Genomic DNA, 18,749 nt, shown 5'->3' with positions numbered 1-18,749 from the left:
TATTTGTGAATGGACATAATGTATTGTAGTTCTACAGTAGATAGCTATACAATGGCATTATCATGTGTGTCAATGGGGGAGGTCAAGCTATATTACTATTTTACTGTCCAGCTCAACATCATTGGAAATTCCAAACTCAAATATGAGCATGCAATTGAAATAAGGTGACATATAGGCAAATTCCATGGTAGAATAATTGTGAAACTGTAACTACGTTACGAGTGGCAGGTGACTGAATAGTTCACATGGATTGGTCCAAAAATGTTGTATTCAAAATGTATTATCCCAAATCCAGTTTTTCCTTGATTTTCACTCATTTGAATAATGGATCCTAGGGGCTGCATTCAGATTCTGCTGTGTCTGTGTGAGCTGGACTGGCTCCGCCCACACATGCCCATCTAGGGAGGAGGAGGAGGAGGAAGCACTTCCTCTAGTGGTGCCATGTGCCAGAGCGGAGCTGCCTAATTGTGGGAGGAGTCAAAGGGAGGGCCTACCTCGAATGGGACTAGCTAATCCCCCGATGACACTATATTGGAGTTGTGATTTGCTCGTTAGAGCACACTCTTTTTAAAAATTTAAACAAGCCAGGGAGAGAGATCACAGATTTTCTTCACTTCTTCACTTCTGGGATGTCATCTCTGGCTATGAGTTTGCATAAAACTGTTAGTAAACCATTAGAAAGTGAATTTTGCATTTTATGACCCTTTTAAAATCATATATGGGTATTAAATAGTACGTCTGAAAGCATTTTACAGCCTCAGTCTAACATTGTTTTTATAATGTTTGTGTTGGTCCCATAGTATATTATAGTGGTGCACAAACTGTAGACATACCTTCCCTGGATGGTGTCAGAGAGCATTGTGGGGGTGCAGCAGTCAGAAATATTTGTAGTGGTACTTGTAGTCCGTGCATGAATCAATTTACTGCAGAATTGTATTTATTGTAATGGATATGAATTAAAATGATAAGATAAACTTTAGTGCAAAATTACAAGTGCTTTGGCAGTTGCAGACTATATATGAAGGGTGTGGTTCAAGCCATTTAAAATGACCTCAAAATAGACGTTTATACAAGAAGCAAATATTGCAATGACAAAGTACCATTTTCCAGTTATTGCATTACTTTACACTACTTTAGTGGATGTGGCTTCAGGGTTTTCCTATAGTGTGGTGTATATCTTTGCTATAGTTGTCAGTCTGCTGGTTTGTTTGCTGTTGTGTTTGTTGGTTGAGAACTCTGTGCACTCCCCTTCCTGTCACCTATGTCCTCTGCATAAACACCCTGTGTCTAATTATGTCACCACGTGACTAAATTATGCAACAAAAAATATTTAAATAAACTAAATAACTGGCCAACAATAAGCAGAAATGATGCTTCAGTGTCCATCGTTCACAGATCTTGAATATACGTGTTTACTTGCTTTGTTTTGAAGTGATCCAGGGTCGCAATTTAATCATCAAACTGTGCAGTGTTGCTCCCTGACTACTACAGCGTGAAGTACAATAGCTGGTGAGGGGCTGCGAGGGAAGGGTCAGAGCAACTCCCCTTGTCACACCATCAGCGATGGGCTGCTTTCCTGCCTCCAGCCCTGCTGTCTCGCTGATGTGTCTGTTCTCGTCTTGAATGCTTCCACCCGGCAGCGAGCGTTGCCTGTTGCCGCTCTCTCCACCCTCTCCACTCTAAACACGAGCATCCTGCTTTTGCCTCGTTCTGAATTCCTGCCCGGCGAATAATGAGCTGCCCACGCCAGTTTTCATTAAACACGACTGATTAACTTCACAGCCTGGATCATGTCCTCGATGCTCTGGAGGAAACGTTTGACATAAATTACTGAATATTGAGCGTGGGTTTAAAATACCCTCTTTTTTTTTAATAGATTAAAGCTTTAATGACATTATTTTGTGTGCTTTTGGTCAACTTAAACACAGTTTTCAGTGTTGAGTGACCGGCTGAAATTGCTAATGGATAAAACTCTTGATCCTGTGGCTTCTTGTGAAAACACTGATCAATGGGCGTTATTATTTTTCTCCAGCACTGCTAAAAACAATATTTTCAGCTATAACCATGGTGACTTAATCATAACAAAAGCTGCCAAACAAATCAATGGCATGTTCTCTTGAAAGACATTGTGTGTGACACATTGCTGGCTGGAGCGTCTGCATTGTACTTTTCGTCTTATTGTTCTTGGCGCCAGAGAAAGCGGAGTGACACTGTCAGGAGCCGAATCCAGCTGGATTTCTGGAGCTGATGACAAAAAACCGGGGTAGAAAAAAAACAAAAACGTGACGGTAACAGTTGCAAAGTCTACGGAGAGAAAATATGACTGTTAAAATGTCCAGAAGTCACTTAGCAGGCAATTTGGAGTGAGGACGGTGTCTGGATGCCAGCCTGTGGCGATGCGTCAAAGCTGGGAATGCAAAAAAGGTAACATTGCAGCTGCTTGGCTCAGTCACACAAATGAGGTGTGATTAAAGTTTGAGAGACGGTGATGAATTATTAGTGTGCAGTCAAACGATTGAGGAAATTGCATGGCGAATGTGAATATGGAGTCACCTTTGTTAAATAAATACCCAGTAAACAGTTTTTGAGCGATTTCAATTCGATCTTGTTTGCCCAGATTAAAATGATAAAAAAGTGGCAGAATTTACAATTAATTGCATAACTCTCTGCAAATAATTGCATTGTTACATGCTAAATTCAATAGTGAATTAAAAAGTGTTGTATCGTACAAATTTATTGTGAAGATACTGCAAGTTGCTGTCATTAATCAGGGCCCCTATACTATACTCAATACCTCTATCTATACTATTTTTATAACATAAAGTAACTTGTTACTTGGTAAATTGACTCTTGTGTTTCTTTTTTCTACGTTTTTGTGTTGTACTATTGTATTGTAAGCAGGGATTTTAGTGATTTCATGGCATACCTTTTAAACGGGGTTACTTTTAAGATTACACCTCTGAATAAAGCTCCAGTTTTCTCTGTTTTGGTTGTTGTGGACACTTTGTTTTTCTGTGCCCTCACCTGCACTGGTCTCTGTTCTGGAAGCTCATTGATCAGATGTGGCTTGTCAACGATGGATAATAATAATAATAATAATAATAATAATAATAAATTCTATGTTCTATAAAGTAATTGCCAGCATCATTAAATAAAAAAATGAATAAGAGATGAATGCGATCGTAACATTATGAACCTGCACAGCTGCAGTAAAAATGATTATTTGTTTGCTTATTATACAAAACAGCAACGTGGAGAACAGCAAGTAATCCAACTTCTTCAGAACATGCCAAGAAATAAAGACATAGAACAGCTTGACAAGCACAGAGTAACAGTAGATTGTAACATACAGCTTCATTAAAAGATGCTTCAGGGTTTCCTCTGTTCTAAAAAGGCTTTGTGTGACAAGTATTTCATGTGACGGTATCTTCAATGGTAGTCCCAACCTTCAGTGAGTTCAGTTTCTTTTAAAAGACGAAAGATAATTTTCTAAGCATTAGTAGTTGTTCTTTGCTGTAAACTAGGCTGTAGTGCAAAGGTTAGTTGGGGTAAAAGTATTTAATTGAAATAATGTGCATTACACTGACATTATTAGTTTGATAGCCTCCTTTTCTCTCGCTAACATCCCTGTGAGGTTCAGATTCCCCTCTGCAGACACTTTGAACAGACACAGGTACAAACCGGACTGTTACACCACTCTTACCTCAGAATTGTACATTCCTGCTACCTGGCTGTGGGGCTTCAATTATAGCTGCTCTTCAGAAATGTGCAGCAGTTTTTCCCCCCCTTCTCTGCCTTCAGTGGCTGTTCATTGTCATCTGTTGAGGTCAAAGCCACTGGCAGGACGAACGAGGACACAGCGTGAAGCGGGAGCACAAACCACCCCTTTAGATCGCGTCACACAAAAGCGGTGCAGACATTTCCTGCGCCTCAGAGGTCAAACAAGGCTTGCCCTTGGCATCGAGGATGTCCGTACAGTGCAATCTGCACCAGCTCAAAATGTGGTGTCGCTGTGAGGTGAAGCAATCCTTTTAGCCCCTTGTCCTTGGTGTTGCTTTTAGATAAATCCTTGTTTGCAATCGGATCTAGTTTGTGCTCTTTGATATCAGTATGAAAAACTAAATTACGGAATAAGCATGTTCTGTAGTTTTCCTCTCAGCTTTTTTTTTTTTTTTTTTCCCATCTAATAGAAATCAAGAATATGTACACTGTGGCTTTTTGAGTGTGCACTGAAGTTTGTGGATTCAGCAGTTGTTGAGTTCAACCAGTAGGGCGCTGTGGTGGTCCGTTCGCCTGGTGGTTCCATTAAACCTGACAGGAGTGTGACTGAGTGACGTGCAGGAGGCAGTGGTGTCAGTAAGCAGTGCCCTGAAGGAGCAATTATCTCTCGGCAGCTCGTTAAGACTCAGGAACTCGTGAGTGAAGGCGATACCAGTGAGGGGGAGGAGGAGGAGGAAGAACAGTGGAACCCCCTCCCAACCCTCTCTTTAAAGGCTGATGGAATCAGACTGGGATTGGTGTGTAACCAACTACACAGGATTTCTAGTGCTTCAATGTGTTGAATAGAGTGATGAGCTGATAGAGGTGGATGCAGTTTTGTTATGATGCAAGATGAAGTTCCTCTCATGACATTTCACTATGAAAAGAATATGATGGTGCTTACATGTGACAGCGTTAAAAAAACAAAAAAAAAAGACTATATTTTTCCATTTTCATTTTATTTTATAGATAGAATAATGGAAATTAATCCCAGGGGGAATTCTAACATGTAACATGTCACATCCAAACATTACACAGGTTGGGTACAATTAATTTAACATGAAGTCTTTAGGAAAAGGTTGTATTAGCATAGAGAACATGACCTTTTACAGCAGTGCTCTGTACACGGCAGCAAAGGAATTACATCACATACCAAGTAGAAACACAATTAGAGAACCACTGAACCACCCTGTTTACTTGAAATGCATATGTACTGGATGAATTTGTAATGGAATAGCATTGTAATTGTAAACGGTTGCTTTGTATCTGAAAAGCTGTAGCTCAGCGGTGTCAAACACATTTTAGTTCCAACATGCTCACATCCAGTCTAATTTCATCCTGAGTGGGCCAGATCAGTAAAATGGTGCCAGGTTCATCTTTGAACTTAAACTTTAAAATATTTCTTTTTTGTGGTATATAGTATATCTGATGAAAATGTCTAAACAATTACTGCTGAATATGACTACACTCCCAACATAAAGCCAATTTGAATGAAAAGTCCTGGTACCAAATACAGTGAAATGTCCCAAAAAACTTCTCTTATAGTTGTTGCATTATGGGTGTTTTTACAAACTCACTCTGACGGCATGGCTTCGTGACTAATGCCAGATTTCTATCTGTCATTGCAGCATCACTGATCTCTCAGCTTGGGTTTCAGTGTTACATCTGCTACTCTTAAGAAATCTATAGAAAAAGAATCAATGTTTTCTTTGAAATGTCACGGTTGGTTTAGTGGTTTGCACAGTTTGGAGCCTCTTGCAGGCTGGTTTTGGCCACAGGCCTTGTGTTTGACACCACTGCTGATCCTAGTTAACAACGGGCGAAGGCAGGGTATACCACAGACAAGTCAACAGTCTATAACAGGGCAAACACTGAGAAACACAACCTCATACATGCATATGAGCAAAAATATATCAGGTCTGGCTTGGAGCCTTTCTGTGTGTTTGCATGTTCTCCCTGCCTGTGTTTTATCCCAGTACTTTGGTTTTTGCTCAGAAACACGAGTTTGAAGGTGATTGGCGAGCCGTTATTGCCTGTATATGTGAGCGTGTATGGCATTCTGTATCTATGTTTGATTGATGACCTGTCCAGTCTGAACTCTGCCTTCATCCATTGTCATCTGGGATTAGCTCAAAAGGCACATAACCCAGAATTGGATAATGTAGTATAGATGAATAGAGAGATCATTCTTACTAGAATTAATCCGGGCAATTGGAGAAAAGCCTTGCAAGCACAGGGAGGACACACATTTAACTTAGAAAGCCCCCAAGCCTAGAATATTCTCACTGAGCCAAGATGTGACCTTTCAGTATTTCATTTAATGGTAAAAAAACAAAACAAAATAAGAACCTCAAACATAAATTACATACCGAGTGTCCACGCACTGATTTATAAGGCCACATAGACATACTCTTCGCTGAGATTCTGAGTATTGGAGGATGATTTAATTGAGCAGATTTCCCATTTATAGTTTGCATTATTCATGCTCTGACAGGTCTCAGCAGTTGTAGGCTGGGGAAACATGATTAAGTATTGCTGATGAGTTTTATGGATCATGCTTTAAGAGAAGTAACGTGCCTCATGGGCTCCGTATTTCAAAGTTGTGAGGTGTCGCATTTACTGCAGTTATATGTTTTCTTTATCGAAACATCTTTCAATACAAATTTAGAACTACATGGGCTCCCTGTTATCATCAGAAAATATATTGTATTGTAAAGTTTTACCTTGACTGTGGGTGAGACACAAACATTATCAGGAAAAATACTAAAGTTTACCACGACTGAGTGAACATTATGTTGCAGATGCAGTTTTACTTACTTGTAGCAGAGAGGATTTTGCATGAGTTCACGACCTCTGGCCGTTTTCCATTCGGAGAAGCAAAGACTACATAAGCTAAATCCTCCCCAACAGTCTGATTAGCGGGATTATTGTCAAAAGCCACAGCTACCTCCGTGACAGCTCTGTACAGACTTTTCCATTTTTCAGCTTTTTGCCCAACTATTTTCTTCCACTCTGCTTCATAAGCAAAGTGATGATAGTCGGAGGTCGTTTCTGTTGCAAACAACCCATTTTCATGCTCAAGGCTGTGTGTATTTCATTGTGTATCTGTTTTTCTGCATCCATCAATCTGTCTTTCCTGTCTCCGATGTAATACATTTTCTTTTGTTTGCGCCATCGTTTTCTTCTTTATTGAAATATCTAAGTTGCATCCAGGCACCTTTAGGGTGAATGAGTTTGTCACAAAGGCGCACTCTTGGGTTGCCTTTTCCTTGTGGAGAACATAAATTAATAAATCCTTTTAGAAACCAACCTTTTTTTCCCCCAGTCAGAGCAGGTGTGGGTTAGCACATCACTTCACTACACTAAAAGCTTGTCACTTGTCCTGTAGTGTTTTAATCTCATGGTTCCTCTTGGTATTCTGGATTTTACCTCATTCTTTTCCTCTCATAGATCTGGCTTTAATCATCTGTGTTATTCCCCCAACTATCCTTTCTGTATTAATGCCTTAAAAATCCCACAACTGTACCCAAAAGATCCACATTAATTCTCCATTTAAAAACAATAATGAATGAAGGATATTTAAACTCCCATCCTGTTGAAGGAAAACAGTTTGTATGAGGATACTGGTAAGGACATATTTGAGGGATTTAATAAAACATGTTTGCATGCAGTGTGTTACAGGACATACGAGGAGCTCAGAATCTGTTCCCATGTTGTTGTTGTTGTTGTTTTTTGCCTGTTATATTGATTTTCAAACGTCAGCTTCGTGTTATTAAAAACCGCTCGGCATCATATTCGCTATTGATTTTCTTTGTGGGGCCCTTGAGGGTTGCGTTATGGGAAGTGTATAACATTTTCTCGTGGCCCACAGTTTACATGGGCTGTACAAAGGGGTTATGCTTTAGTCACTCACGTTTCTCAAAGCCTTTAAATTTGATCATCCATTTCTTCCAATAACAACCAAGTGAACATTTTCTACTCCCAAAGTCCTACAGACACACGGCTCAGTCGCTGTTCTATCTTCATAAACACCAACGTGTGCCATCGGACGACTGTTTCAGTGCCTGATAGAGTTCATTATTATGCAGTTGTGAGCAGCATCTCTCAGGAGTGTTTTTAACACCAGCAAGGTTCTCTGGTCTGAAGTGAAGTGAATTATGCAACAGAGGGAAACTGACAGAATCTATCTTGGGAGAGGTGCTGGTTCAGCAGCGCACGTGTCTGCGTCCACACACACACACACACACACACACACACACACACACACACACACACACACACACACACACACACACACACACACACACACACACACACACACACACACACACACACACACACGCACTGTACACATCTGTAGCAGCTGTCGGTGAAATCAGATATGTTGTCACTCTAGTCGTGAGTCTTTAAGGACATGGTTTTGATTGTTTCCCAGTTCTCTTTGTGTCTGTGAGAAAAGAATCACGCAGGATTCCATGTGCACGTGTGTGTTTTGTATGTGCATGAGTGTGCAGGCGGACATCGGCTGAACCTGCTCCTCCACTGGCGAGGCCAATCCCATATCTGCGTTCTGCACCTCTGAAAAATTCGACTTCCCCCGTCGTTCCTCACACTCATCCGAGCTCAGCGCCGAGAGTCGAGGAGCTCGCTCAAAATAACCTTCGGCCGTCAAATTGGAAACAGGAAACATCAGTAGCTCAGGAGAAACTGTGTGCGTGCCGTTTCAGTTAGAACAGAACACTCCGAGGAATTTTTCTTACGAGGCAAGTTGTCTTGGCGTTTTGGTTGTCGAATTGAATTAAGATGAGCTGCTGATCCCAACGGAGATAAACACATTATCTTGGAACTGATTCCACTCTTCGGTTTATTAAATGTGAAACCAGGCCACTGTGATTGACTTTTAATAGTTGATAAGCATCGTAGTTTCTTTGTTTTTTAATTGTTCACATCTGTGTATAAAAGTAGTAGAGATAGTCAGTGGGTCGCGTGTTCATGAATATGACTTCATATTGGTCAAGTAGTAGATCAGACCAGGGTGGTGTGAGGCCTCGGGGCCATTTGTGACCCTTTCGCTCTGTTTGACTGCCCCTCAGGCTGTCACTGGGAAATGCTGAATCAAAAGAAGTTTTCTGTTATTATTAGCTTTATTGCATCTAAAATGGCCTTGTCTTTCTCGCTATGGGCCGATATTAAATTATTGGTTGGGTCTGGTACTTTGGCTAGCAGAACTACCAATTGCTAGTACAATGGAAAGAAAGAATACGAATAATGACAAAAATGCAGTTTTTATTTAAAAAGAAAACCATCAAGATCAGTCAAGGAAATTCGTAGCGAAACCTCGGGAGGAGACCAAGTTTTTCTCGCTGGTTCTGCCTCACCTGTCTTTAGGTTATGATGAGAAAGAGTTTTGCGAAACAGTGCAGAAGAAACATCATCTTTAACAAGTAACAACGTCACACAATCACATTTTTCTGAGAGACACTCTCTACAATCTAAAACAGACCGACTGACCATTGCTTTTATTGATTATTTTATTTAAGGCCCTGGAGGTTTCCCTCACCACTATCTCTCATCAAAGAGGAGCTTTTGGAACAGCAGTGTTCTTCAGGACATTTACTGTATTCATATTGTGCACTTTGTTGTTATGTTCAACAGTCTTTCATTCTCCAAACATGGGCATGGAGATTGAGAGAAAGCCAGGGTCAAATTCCTTGTTGTGTGCCTCCTTTGGCCAATAAAGATGATTCTGACTATCTTGGTGGAAGTCGGAGTGTCTGCAGCTTTTACTCGATGCACAGAGATCAAATAGAGGAGGGGTGATGTATATTTAAAGAAAAGCAAATGTACACACCTGCACATAAATTGCGGTGGCTGAGCCATGAGCCTGTCCCAAATAAGATGCAACCAAATATAAATGCAACTCTGTGCAGATTGCATAGAGTTGCATTTGTACTGCTCCCATAATAAGATAAATTCAGTTCAAGAAAAGGCATGAAGTATCCCAAAATATTTCTCAGTGGGTATTGAGTCATTTCCAAGGCACTCACATTGATTACCCTTTTATCTTTGTCCTCCAGAGATGCAACACCTGCAAATTTGTCAGACCAGCATCCATCACTCACCTAGAAGGGTCTGAAGTGCTCAACCGCATTAAAGAGGATTCCTGCGGGATGCCCTCGTCTTTTAATGGTGTGATCAGATACTCGGTCTCACATGAGATCAGCAAGTCTCAAAGGTGACTTGTTTTGTTGTGGTGTGATAATGGACGACGTAGATATTGATTGCGAAGGCCTCGTTACCCCAGAATACACCTTAATATGGAGATTTTACAACGTGGGGATTATTGTTTTCCTTTTTTTATTTCTTTTATGACTCAGTCTTAGAAGAAGACAAAACATTAAATATAAACCACATTTTCTATGAATAGCTTTTTATGGAGTTATTCCTCAATGATGAAGACGTTGAAATGGGAGCCAGCAGACTCCTCAGGGGAAAAGCTCTGTATCAGCATAGAGGAATCATCATGCCTTGTTTGAATTGCTAATGAAAACAATCCTTGCTCGGTGCTTAGCGATTACACTTTATGAATAAATAGCCAGGAGGAGAAATCCACAGTATTGAAGTGTCGGCATTGGTAATGTCTCTATATTTGATTCAGAAAGTGTTTACTCTCAGTGAATATACCTGATAATGTGTGTGTGTGTGTGTGTGTGTGTGTGTGTGTGTGTGTGTGTGTGTGTGTGTGTGTGTGTGTGTGTGTGTGTGTGTGTGTGTGTGTGTGTGTGTGCGATAGCTGAGTTTTGGAGATTTGAAAACAATTTAACAGTTTAAGATAAAATGATAACTGTAGGATTAAATATAGGTCATTGAGTAGAAACTGAGATGGCAGTACAAGTAACAGCTTAAGGACAGCCTTCAAATTAGGTCAAAGAGTTACTGCTGAGTCACTCGATAGAATTTGTTCAAGGCTCATCTATTGGACAAGTTACCTCTGGATTTTCTGCTCTTTACTCCACGATAAACTATAACTGTCAGGAGACTGGAAGCACTCTGTATGACAAACACTTGCTCTTCCTTGTTTGATTAATTAGCACATAGTCAATCAGATAGATACATGGATTTACATAAGCCTTCCTTGAATTATGCCCTTATTTAACAGAGGACACACATGCAGGTTCGTGTGTCAAGGTGTTAAAAAAAAACTGTCTCAAAAACCTGTCAAAGTTATATTAGATAATATTGTATACCACCTGAGCCCTGTGATTAGTGTTGGCTGACTTTCAGGTAACTCGTAGTGGGTGTAATCCATCTATTCACCCCGTTGCAGGAAACATTGACCCAAAGGTAGAATACCAGTTGCCAGAGAGAAACACAAGCCCAGTTTATGTGACAATAATCGGCTGAAAACATCATAATCTTTACATGTTTGTCCCAGAAAGGTTTTAATATGGCAATATTTTTCAAAATGATTACCATACACAACAAAATGCCATTTTCCTGCCTGGCCACTCATGGGTGTCATGTTTTTTTTTTTTTTCCAAAGCACAACCACCCCCATGTATGCAGAGAATATTAAAATGTAAATATTTAAGCTTCTTTAAGCAGCCTTTTGTGTTGTTTTGGCTCAAAAAGTGTCGTGTGCAGGAGTGTCAGACTCATTTTAGTTCAGCGGCCACATGCAGTCCAATTTCATCTTGAGTGGGCCGGACCGGTAAAATAGTGCCATAATAACCATTGAATATACACTAAATATTTACTTTGTTTTTCCTAATCTGAACAGTTAGGACCAACAATTACTGCACTCGCTCCATAAATCCAATTTTAATGATGCAAAATGCAATGAAATGTCCAGAAAACATCCCCACCTGTTGCATTTTGCTGCCTTTTGCATGCTTGTTTTTATAAAATGGCCCTGACAGCATGGTTTTAAAGCTCCTGCTCATCTGGCAGCAATCGGGTAGCTAGCTTCCATGGCAGCGTCACAGATATTGCAGTTCGGGTCTATGTGCTACATGTTGTCTGTTACTCTGAAGGCTGTGATAAAAAATCTATACTTGTTTGGCAATTTTTTACAGTTTTCTTGGTGGGTTCGTAGGCTGGATTGCAGTCTCTGGTTTTGAACCACGGGCCTTTTGTTTGACACTCCTGAGTGTATAAAACAGTATAAAACAATGTGTCTCTGATTCAGATGTGTGGATGGTGTCGCTTCAACAATTGGTTGGAGAATCGGTGTTGAATTGAATGAGCAGCAAATCAGTACTATGAAGTCCCTCTTTGTTATGTTTGATCTTATTGCTCATGTGCAGAAGAATTATTGACTGCAATAGTGCATGTGTGCAGTATTCAGCTTCGGGAGAATATGCAAACTACGATGAGAGGATAAGCACCATTCTCCTCACCTTGAAACGGTATTTCAGCCTGACCATGTAATCCCAAAGTTTCTCTTGGTTTTAATCAAACAGTTCCTCAAGGACATTCAGATAATGAATGCTATGTATGATTGTACAATATTAAAAAAAACATTGGCGTAGATGGAGTAGATAACCAATCATTATTATTATTACACACGTGATGAAATATTGACTCACTGTAAACATCTAATTTTGAGTCATTTGTATTCAGTACCTCATGAGCATTATTGCTTGGCCGTGGTGTAAACTGCTTATTTATTTCACTGGATGTCATATAGCTTAGCTTAAATAGCGCATGGGAATGTTCCATCCATCAATTTATCTTCGACACTGCTTTATCCAGCTCGGGGTTTTGGGCCGATGGAGCTGAAGATCCCAGCAAAACCAAAAACACACTCACATCATTGTCATTGGTGAGGTTATTTTAAAAGGTAATTGTGATTTCCACAAATCCCTGAGTTAAATATATTTGAATGCTGTTGGCTGGGTGTAGTAAAGAGGTGATTTAAAGACGTAAGAACGCAGTAATACTTTACCACCCATCCCAGTCCTGAGCTTCAGCCTGCGCTCACTGGCAATGATTCTCCATCACATACAGGGATTTACTCCTTCATGAATATATAACAATTTGGCTTTAAGCGGTTGAACATATGACCAAATCTGATGTTTTACAGGCAAGTCCAGACGAGCATAGCATTTGTTATTGTTCAGGAAGATTCATTTCTGAGTCCATTAAATCTTTCTTTTACATCTCCTCTGAGTCAAAGTTATTGGTGCTTTGTGTTTTCTGTTTGTTGCATAATGTTCCTTTCTTCTCTTCAGTAAAAGTGTTGTTTTACAGATAAGCAATCAACATCGCCACCAGTTTTATTTGGCACTCCTGGGAAGAAGAGTTTACAATGCACGGTTTATTTTTTCCAGCATTTCCTGTGTCGTTATTCACTCTGAATTGTGTATCCTGGATTTATGCCATGCGGCTTGTTAAAAAAAAGAAAAGGACAAAAAAAAAAAAGTATTGTCTCTATCTGGCTCAGTCTTTCTTCCCAGGATCTTACCAACCACACACCAACTGTCACTGTCTGCAGAGTAAATATTAGCACACTTCTCACACTGGGCTTCAAGCTATAAATAGACGTTGGGAAATCATCCAGGAACAAAACCAGAACGTCTGTGTTGGCTTTTTTTTTTTTTTTTTTTAATTTGAAGCGTGTAATGATGCATGCCCACAAATTCACCTCGGTGCTAATCCCATTTCATTCTCGTGACAATACTGAGGACAAAACATGCAACTCAAAGAGGAAAAGATAAGACTTTTGTACAGCTGAATGAGAGAACAGCAGTTTGATCCTTTCTAATTAATGATTCACGGAGCCTTTGGAGGTCAGTTTATGATGGGAAAGTTGAGGCCTATGTTTTGCATAATAAGTGCAGTGTAGAAACAATTAGTATTCATGGCTTCATTTCATTTTTATCAGCAATTAAATGTGAAGATCAATAGCAACGTCATATCTGCACACTGAAACCATAATTTTGTACGCTTAATACAGATTAACCAAGTCAGATGTTACTTAGTGAGATTTGAAGGTGCTGGCAGAGGCTTTTTAATCGCTGTGGACAGTGGGGAGATAGCTGTGTGGCTCCCTTTATCCTCAGAAAACTGTTAAGATCACAGATTAAAGGGGATGTTAAGCGTCGCTATCCACCATTGCTGTTTCCCCTCATACCTCTTGTTTCTGATTACGAGAAAGCAGTACATGGTATGAGGCATTCAACAGCCTTCAGTTATTCCTTTTATGTTCACAATCTGTCCTCAACACTTTGCATTGGCTCTGTTTTCTTCAGCCTTGCATATTGGAGAACTCGCTGTATCATTATTAATAGCAGGAAGGGTTTGAAGTGAGAGCAATCAGTGATGGTTATGAAAAAAACCCAACTATGCTAAAAAGAGTAACACATGAATCACACCTAAGACCTTCAGGGAAAGTATCTGATTTCCAAACCGCGACCATTTTTCTCCGGTAAATGTGTCTTTACTCTGCATAAATGAAACAAAGGCTTCAAAGTATGAGCTTTTAAAAGCTTGTTGACTGCGCTGCAATCAAATACATGCATTTACAAGTGGGTACAAACCAAATTGGACGTTATTACAGGCTGCTTGTTTTATTGGTGTTGCTTACATTTGCCTTTTCTGGCAGCTTTAAGAGAAGAACATGAAAACAGCTCATTGAAATGTAAAACGTTTTGGCACTTTTGGATTAAGAAATAAAAGACGAGGCCACAAAAGAAAAGCTGCCTTTATGTTCATGATCATAAGTAAAGATCCATTGTTGATATGCATTTCCACAAGACACAAATTGGCAAATCTCTCTAACGGACCACTGAGCAAGCAAAGCCTCTGGACATCCAGGATGGGTAGACATCACATCATTTATTTGGCTGAACCATGTAATATGATCTGATGGCCTGAATTTGGTGAGAAAAACTCAATGAACCAGGTCATCATTTGAACTGAACAGGCTGAATATGATCATCTTTCAGTAATAATATATAATAATATAATAATCCTTTTTAACATTATTATCATCATTCATTCATAAATAATTTCCCTTCTGTTGAAAGACGCCACATTTTAGTATGAAAATAATAAAGGTGGACATAAAGGTGACTAGAACATGTTTGAGGTTGCAGTATGGCAAACAATTTATGGCAACTTCTGTGTTGCCAGTTGGAAGTATTCAAGCCTCTCCATCCATTTTCTTTTTTTTCCAACGCCATGATATGTGTTGTAGTTGAATGGTGGCTAATTTTATTTATTTATTTTTTTGCTCTGGTGCACTGATTGTGTGCAATGCACTACATCAGTGGAGCATGCTGAGTAATCTCACTGTTATTTGAACACTTGATGTAGTTTGCAGACTTCTTTTGATTTCCAGCCAAAGCGTTCAGTAATGCAATTACCACCTGAGAGGCACTTCCTCTGCTGCTGGTGCTGGAAAAAAAAAAAGCCTGTGGTTGCATAACAATGTCCACGGTCTGATGCTGGGACAAGAGCAACAGCAAAGAAGTGAGTTTTTCATTCTGACTTCAATACGAGGAAGTGAAGCCACGCCAGTTTGGGATGAGTTAAAGGAAAAGCATTACAGAAATGGTAAGAAGAGTGAAATCTTCAAGGGGAAGACTTAGCTTGACTCGGTTCCCCCTCAAGGCAGAGAAACCAGTTATATATCCCCCCCACCACACACACACCCACATCATCCCAGCCCACCATCTTCCCTGATTGTGTGTCCTATTTTTCCTGTCAAGGTGGTGTCCTAGATTCAAACTTTCATCAGACGAGTGAAACAGTGAGGCAAAGAGATCAGATCAAGATGTGTGGAGGATGGGGTGTCAGTGAGGTCTTAAAAGCAAGCTGAATCTTTCTCTGCTTATTTAATCTACCCGAAGGGTTCAAGTAAAAATAGTGTGGAGAAAACCGCCCAAAAATAGACGTGCGTGTTCTGAGAAAAATAAAGCAAATGCTGAACAGAATTTGTTCTTTGAACAAGAACAGTTTTTGCCATCATGGGATCTTGAATGATTTTTAGAGTTGGGACGACGAGTCTTAATAGTCGATTCTGACTGGCTTGTACCTGAGCCGTCGACTAATTTTCCACTAGTTGCGTAATTTAATTTGCATGATTAAGGTCATAATTGACCAAAACCCTTTCTAATAAGAGGTGATGTGTGTTTATGGCTTTGATGGTTGTTTGACAGAGAGAAGTTAATGTATGTATTTCCATTGTAGCACTGATTTTTAATGTATGCCTCCTGACTGTAACACTATTGCCAAACACAGAGCACGTCTGGATCCAGACACAGTGAGTAAACTGCTGTTCCTATACAGTTACCAAAAACAAAATATAGGGTACGCCTGCACAGATTGTTGCATCCAGGGCACTGCACAGCAGCCAGCCTTGCCTTCTCTTTTGGGCTTTTAATAAATGTATGATGTCTAGTGCCACAAACATTGCCATGCAGTTCACTGTGTTAATACCATGTTTTGTTATTGCATATGGAATTTTGCAGTTCTGTTCCTTAAAGTACGTACATTTTTGAGCTTCACTGCTTGGATTTAACTTTATTGACTATCAGAATTAGTCGACGACTAATGATATTCATTAGTCGTCCCAACCCTAATGAATTCTCTCCCCTCTGCCTGTTGGTACATGTGCCCTCGCTTGCTCTCAAATTTCCATTTGCATGTCACCGTGTCCTGTTTGTGCCAGTATTTAACCATCAGTATAAGAATTCGGCTGTAGTAGAATTCTCTTGGGTGCTTTTTTATGTCCCTCACTCCAAATTAAATTACAGAGCATGGAGCTCGGAGACAGCTGGCGATCGCTGCATGTTGCTGCAGGCGTGCAGAGCACATGGTACCTATTATACGACACTAACACTTCCTCTGGTTATACCGGCTACTGTGAAACGCCACACTTGTCAGCTGTTAATTCAATGCAGCGTCAATGTATAACTTATTACTCCATTTGAAATTGTTCATTCCTTTATTTTGTCCCAATTGTGAGGATTTTTGTATTTTTTTTTAATGTCAATACGACGGATTCAGTGCTGCGGTATCCTGAGTGTGAGGATGTTGCCAGGCTTCAGTTTATTAGAGATACAGACGTCATCAGCCCCACCGTCGCTACCGCCATAATCTTATTTTGTGCTCTTTTGAATCAAATCACCCTGATGAGCACTATCTCACCTTATAAGCATTTACTCGCATCATCAGCGAGCACTTCGTCGGCACACGGGCTCTGGGAAAAGTTGGACATTTCTCTTCCAGTCTTCCTGAGGATTTTCTTCAACATGTTAAAATCCAATTAGCCACCCTCTGCTTGTTCCTGTCACTCTTATCAGTCTCTCTCGCTCTGTAGGCTCATGCGGGATTTATTAAAAATTTAAGCGCTCCTCTTTCTGGGGGGGGATAATGTATTGGAAACCCTGCAGCATCAACATAAAGCTCTTAAATAATTCATGTGTGTAGCTTGGTGAAGACCCAACATTTTAGCTTTGTGAGGCTGTGACAGATTCGCAGGACCCAACTACACTGTAAATATGTTGACCGGGACTTGATGTCTTGGATCCCTGAATGACCCCCTGCTTTGCTCTGAAACTCCAGCCGCTGCCGAGTTTGTCAGGCTTTTCTGACACGATGGACGAGATTTTCCTCCGTGACATGCGTGGCAAACTGGTTTAAAAGTCTTTTCTAAACAATGAAGCTGTCATTTTCACACAGAAATACAAAAAAAAAAAAACAGACCTCAGCAGACTCATGACTGGTGAGTGCAACTAACTCAAAGTAACAAACTTAATTTGTTGATTTTTTTTCCTTCTTTTCCACAAACTATGGTATCTAGTTTCAAAATAAAAGTGGAAAAAACATTTAAATTCATGTACTTCCATATACCGTGCATGTCAGTGGAATTATGTCTGTTTGTGATTAAAAATAGTGTTCCAGACATGGGTGTTATTAACTAATTATCAATTCCATCCGTTTGTGCATACCTCTGTAAAATCCTGAAAGTTTTGCTATTCTGTGCTTGGACCTGACCTCTGACCTCTTGTGTAGTAGAAACGAGATAATCTGCTCTTGCCTTTCATGACATAACTTTCATGCAAGACTATCAATGATGCTTCACTGCGCCTCAGGAATAGTCCCAGCAACCTGCAGTATGTCCTCCGCCGTCGACCGAAGCATTTGCATTTAACAAATCCAAATGAGCTCTCTGGTTTTAGAGCAGCGCCCATTGTGTGTGATTGAAGATTTGTTAATAATTCAGAGTTGTTGGAAGCTGTGTAACAGGGATGCTGTTCTTCTTCACAGCTGCATGGGGTCTGCCAGTGACAGATGGCTCAACCCGTGTGGAGAATACAGTGCCAGTACAGTGTGTGTGTGTGTGTGTGTGTGTGTGTGTGTGTGTGTGTGTGTGTGTGTGTGTGTGTGTGTGTGTGTGTGTGTGTGTGTGTGTGTGTGTGTGTGTGTGTGTGTGTGTGTGTGTGTGTGTGTGTGTGTGTGTGTACAGGGAAATGGTCTCAGAAACCGATGCTTATTTTTTAATAACGACGCCTTTATTGTGTTTTTGTGTTTTTCTATGATTTTGAAACGATGCTTTTGCATGATAAACAAATAATGTTTCCATGGTCCCCTGTTAGTTTGTATCACAGATTGTGGTCTGCTGCAGAGTTCTGTCAGTTATTCCTCCCCTGCTGGTCATCTGCATGGTGCCCGGGAGAGTTTCATCTGCAGTTCTTCTTTCTTCTTTCCTCAATCAGTTGCAGGACTTGTTCTGTATAGTTTCAGAAACCTTTATTGGGGTTGTTTTGGGGTTGTTTTTTTTTTTGGGGGGGGGGACGCGTGATGCATTTTGTCTGATTTGTTCTGTGATCCAGGGCAGAATTTCTTTGTTTTTGGTGAGTAAATTAGAAAAGGAGTTGCAGTGTAGATTAGAATTCAAAACAAAAGCTGTACTCCTTTTTTTGTGCTGACATATACGTAAGCTGAGAACACATGCGTGTTGTCAATCCGATGACATCTTA

General features: G+C 40.2%; 1 protein-coding gene across 1 annotated transcript in view; it reads left to right on the top strand.

Moving 5' to 3' along the window:
- Positions 1-18,749, top strand: part of LOC308143344 (low density lipoprotein receptor adapter protein 1) — a gene marked incomplete at both ends in the record, with an annotated part of 41,380 nt that overhangs the window by 1,400 nt on the left and 21,231 nt on the right. The gene's annotated exons all lie outside the window — the stretch shown is intronic.

The sequence above is a fragment of the Blennius ocellaris genome (assembly GCF_963422515.1).
Source record: "Blennius ocellaris genome assembly, chromosome: 18".
Classification (NCBI taxonomy): Eukaryota; Metazoa; Chordata; class Actinopteri; order Blenniiformes; family Blenniidae; genus Blennius; species Blennius ocellaris.
Note: the sequence above shows the minus strand (reverse complement) of the source record. Positions and strands in the feature narration are given on the sequence as shown.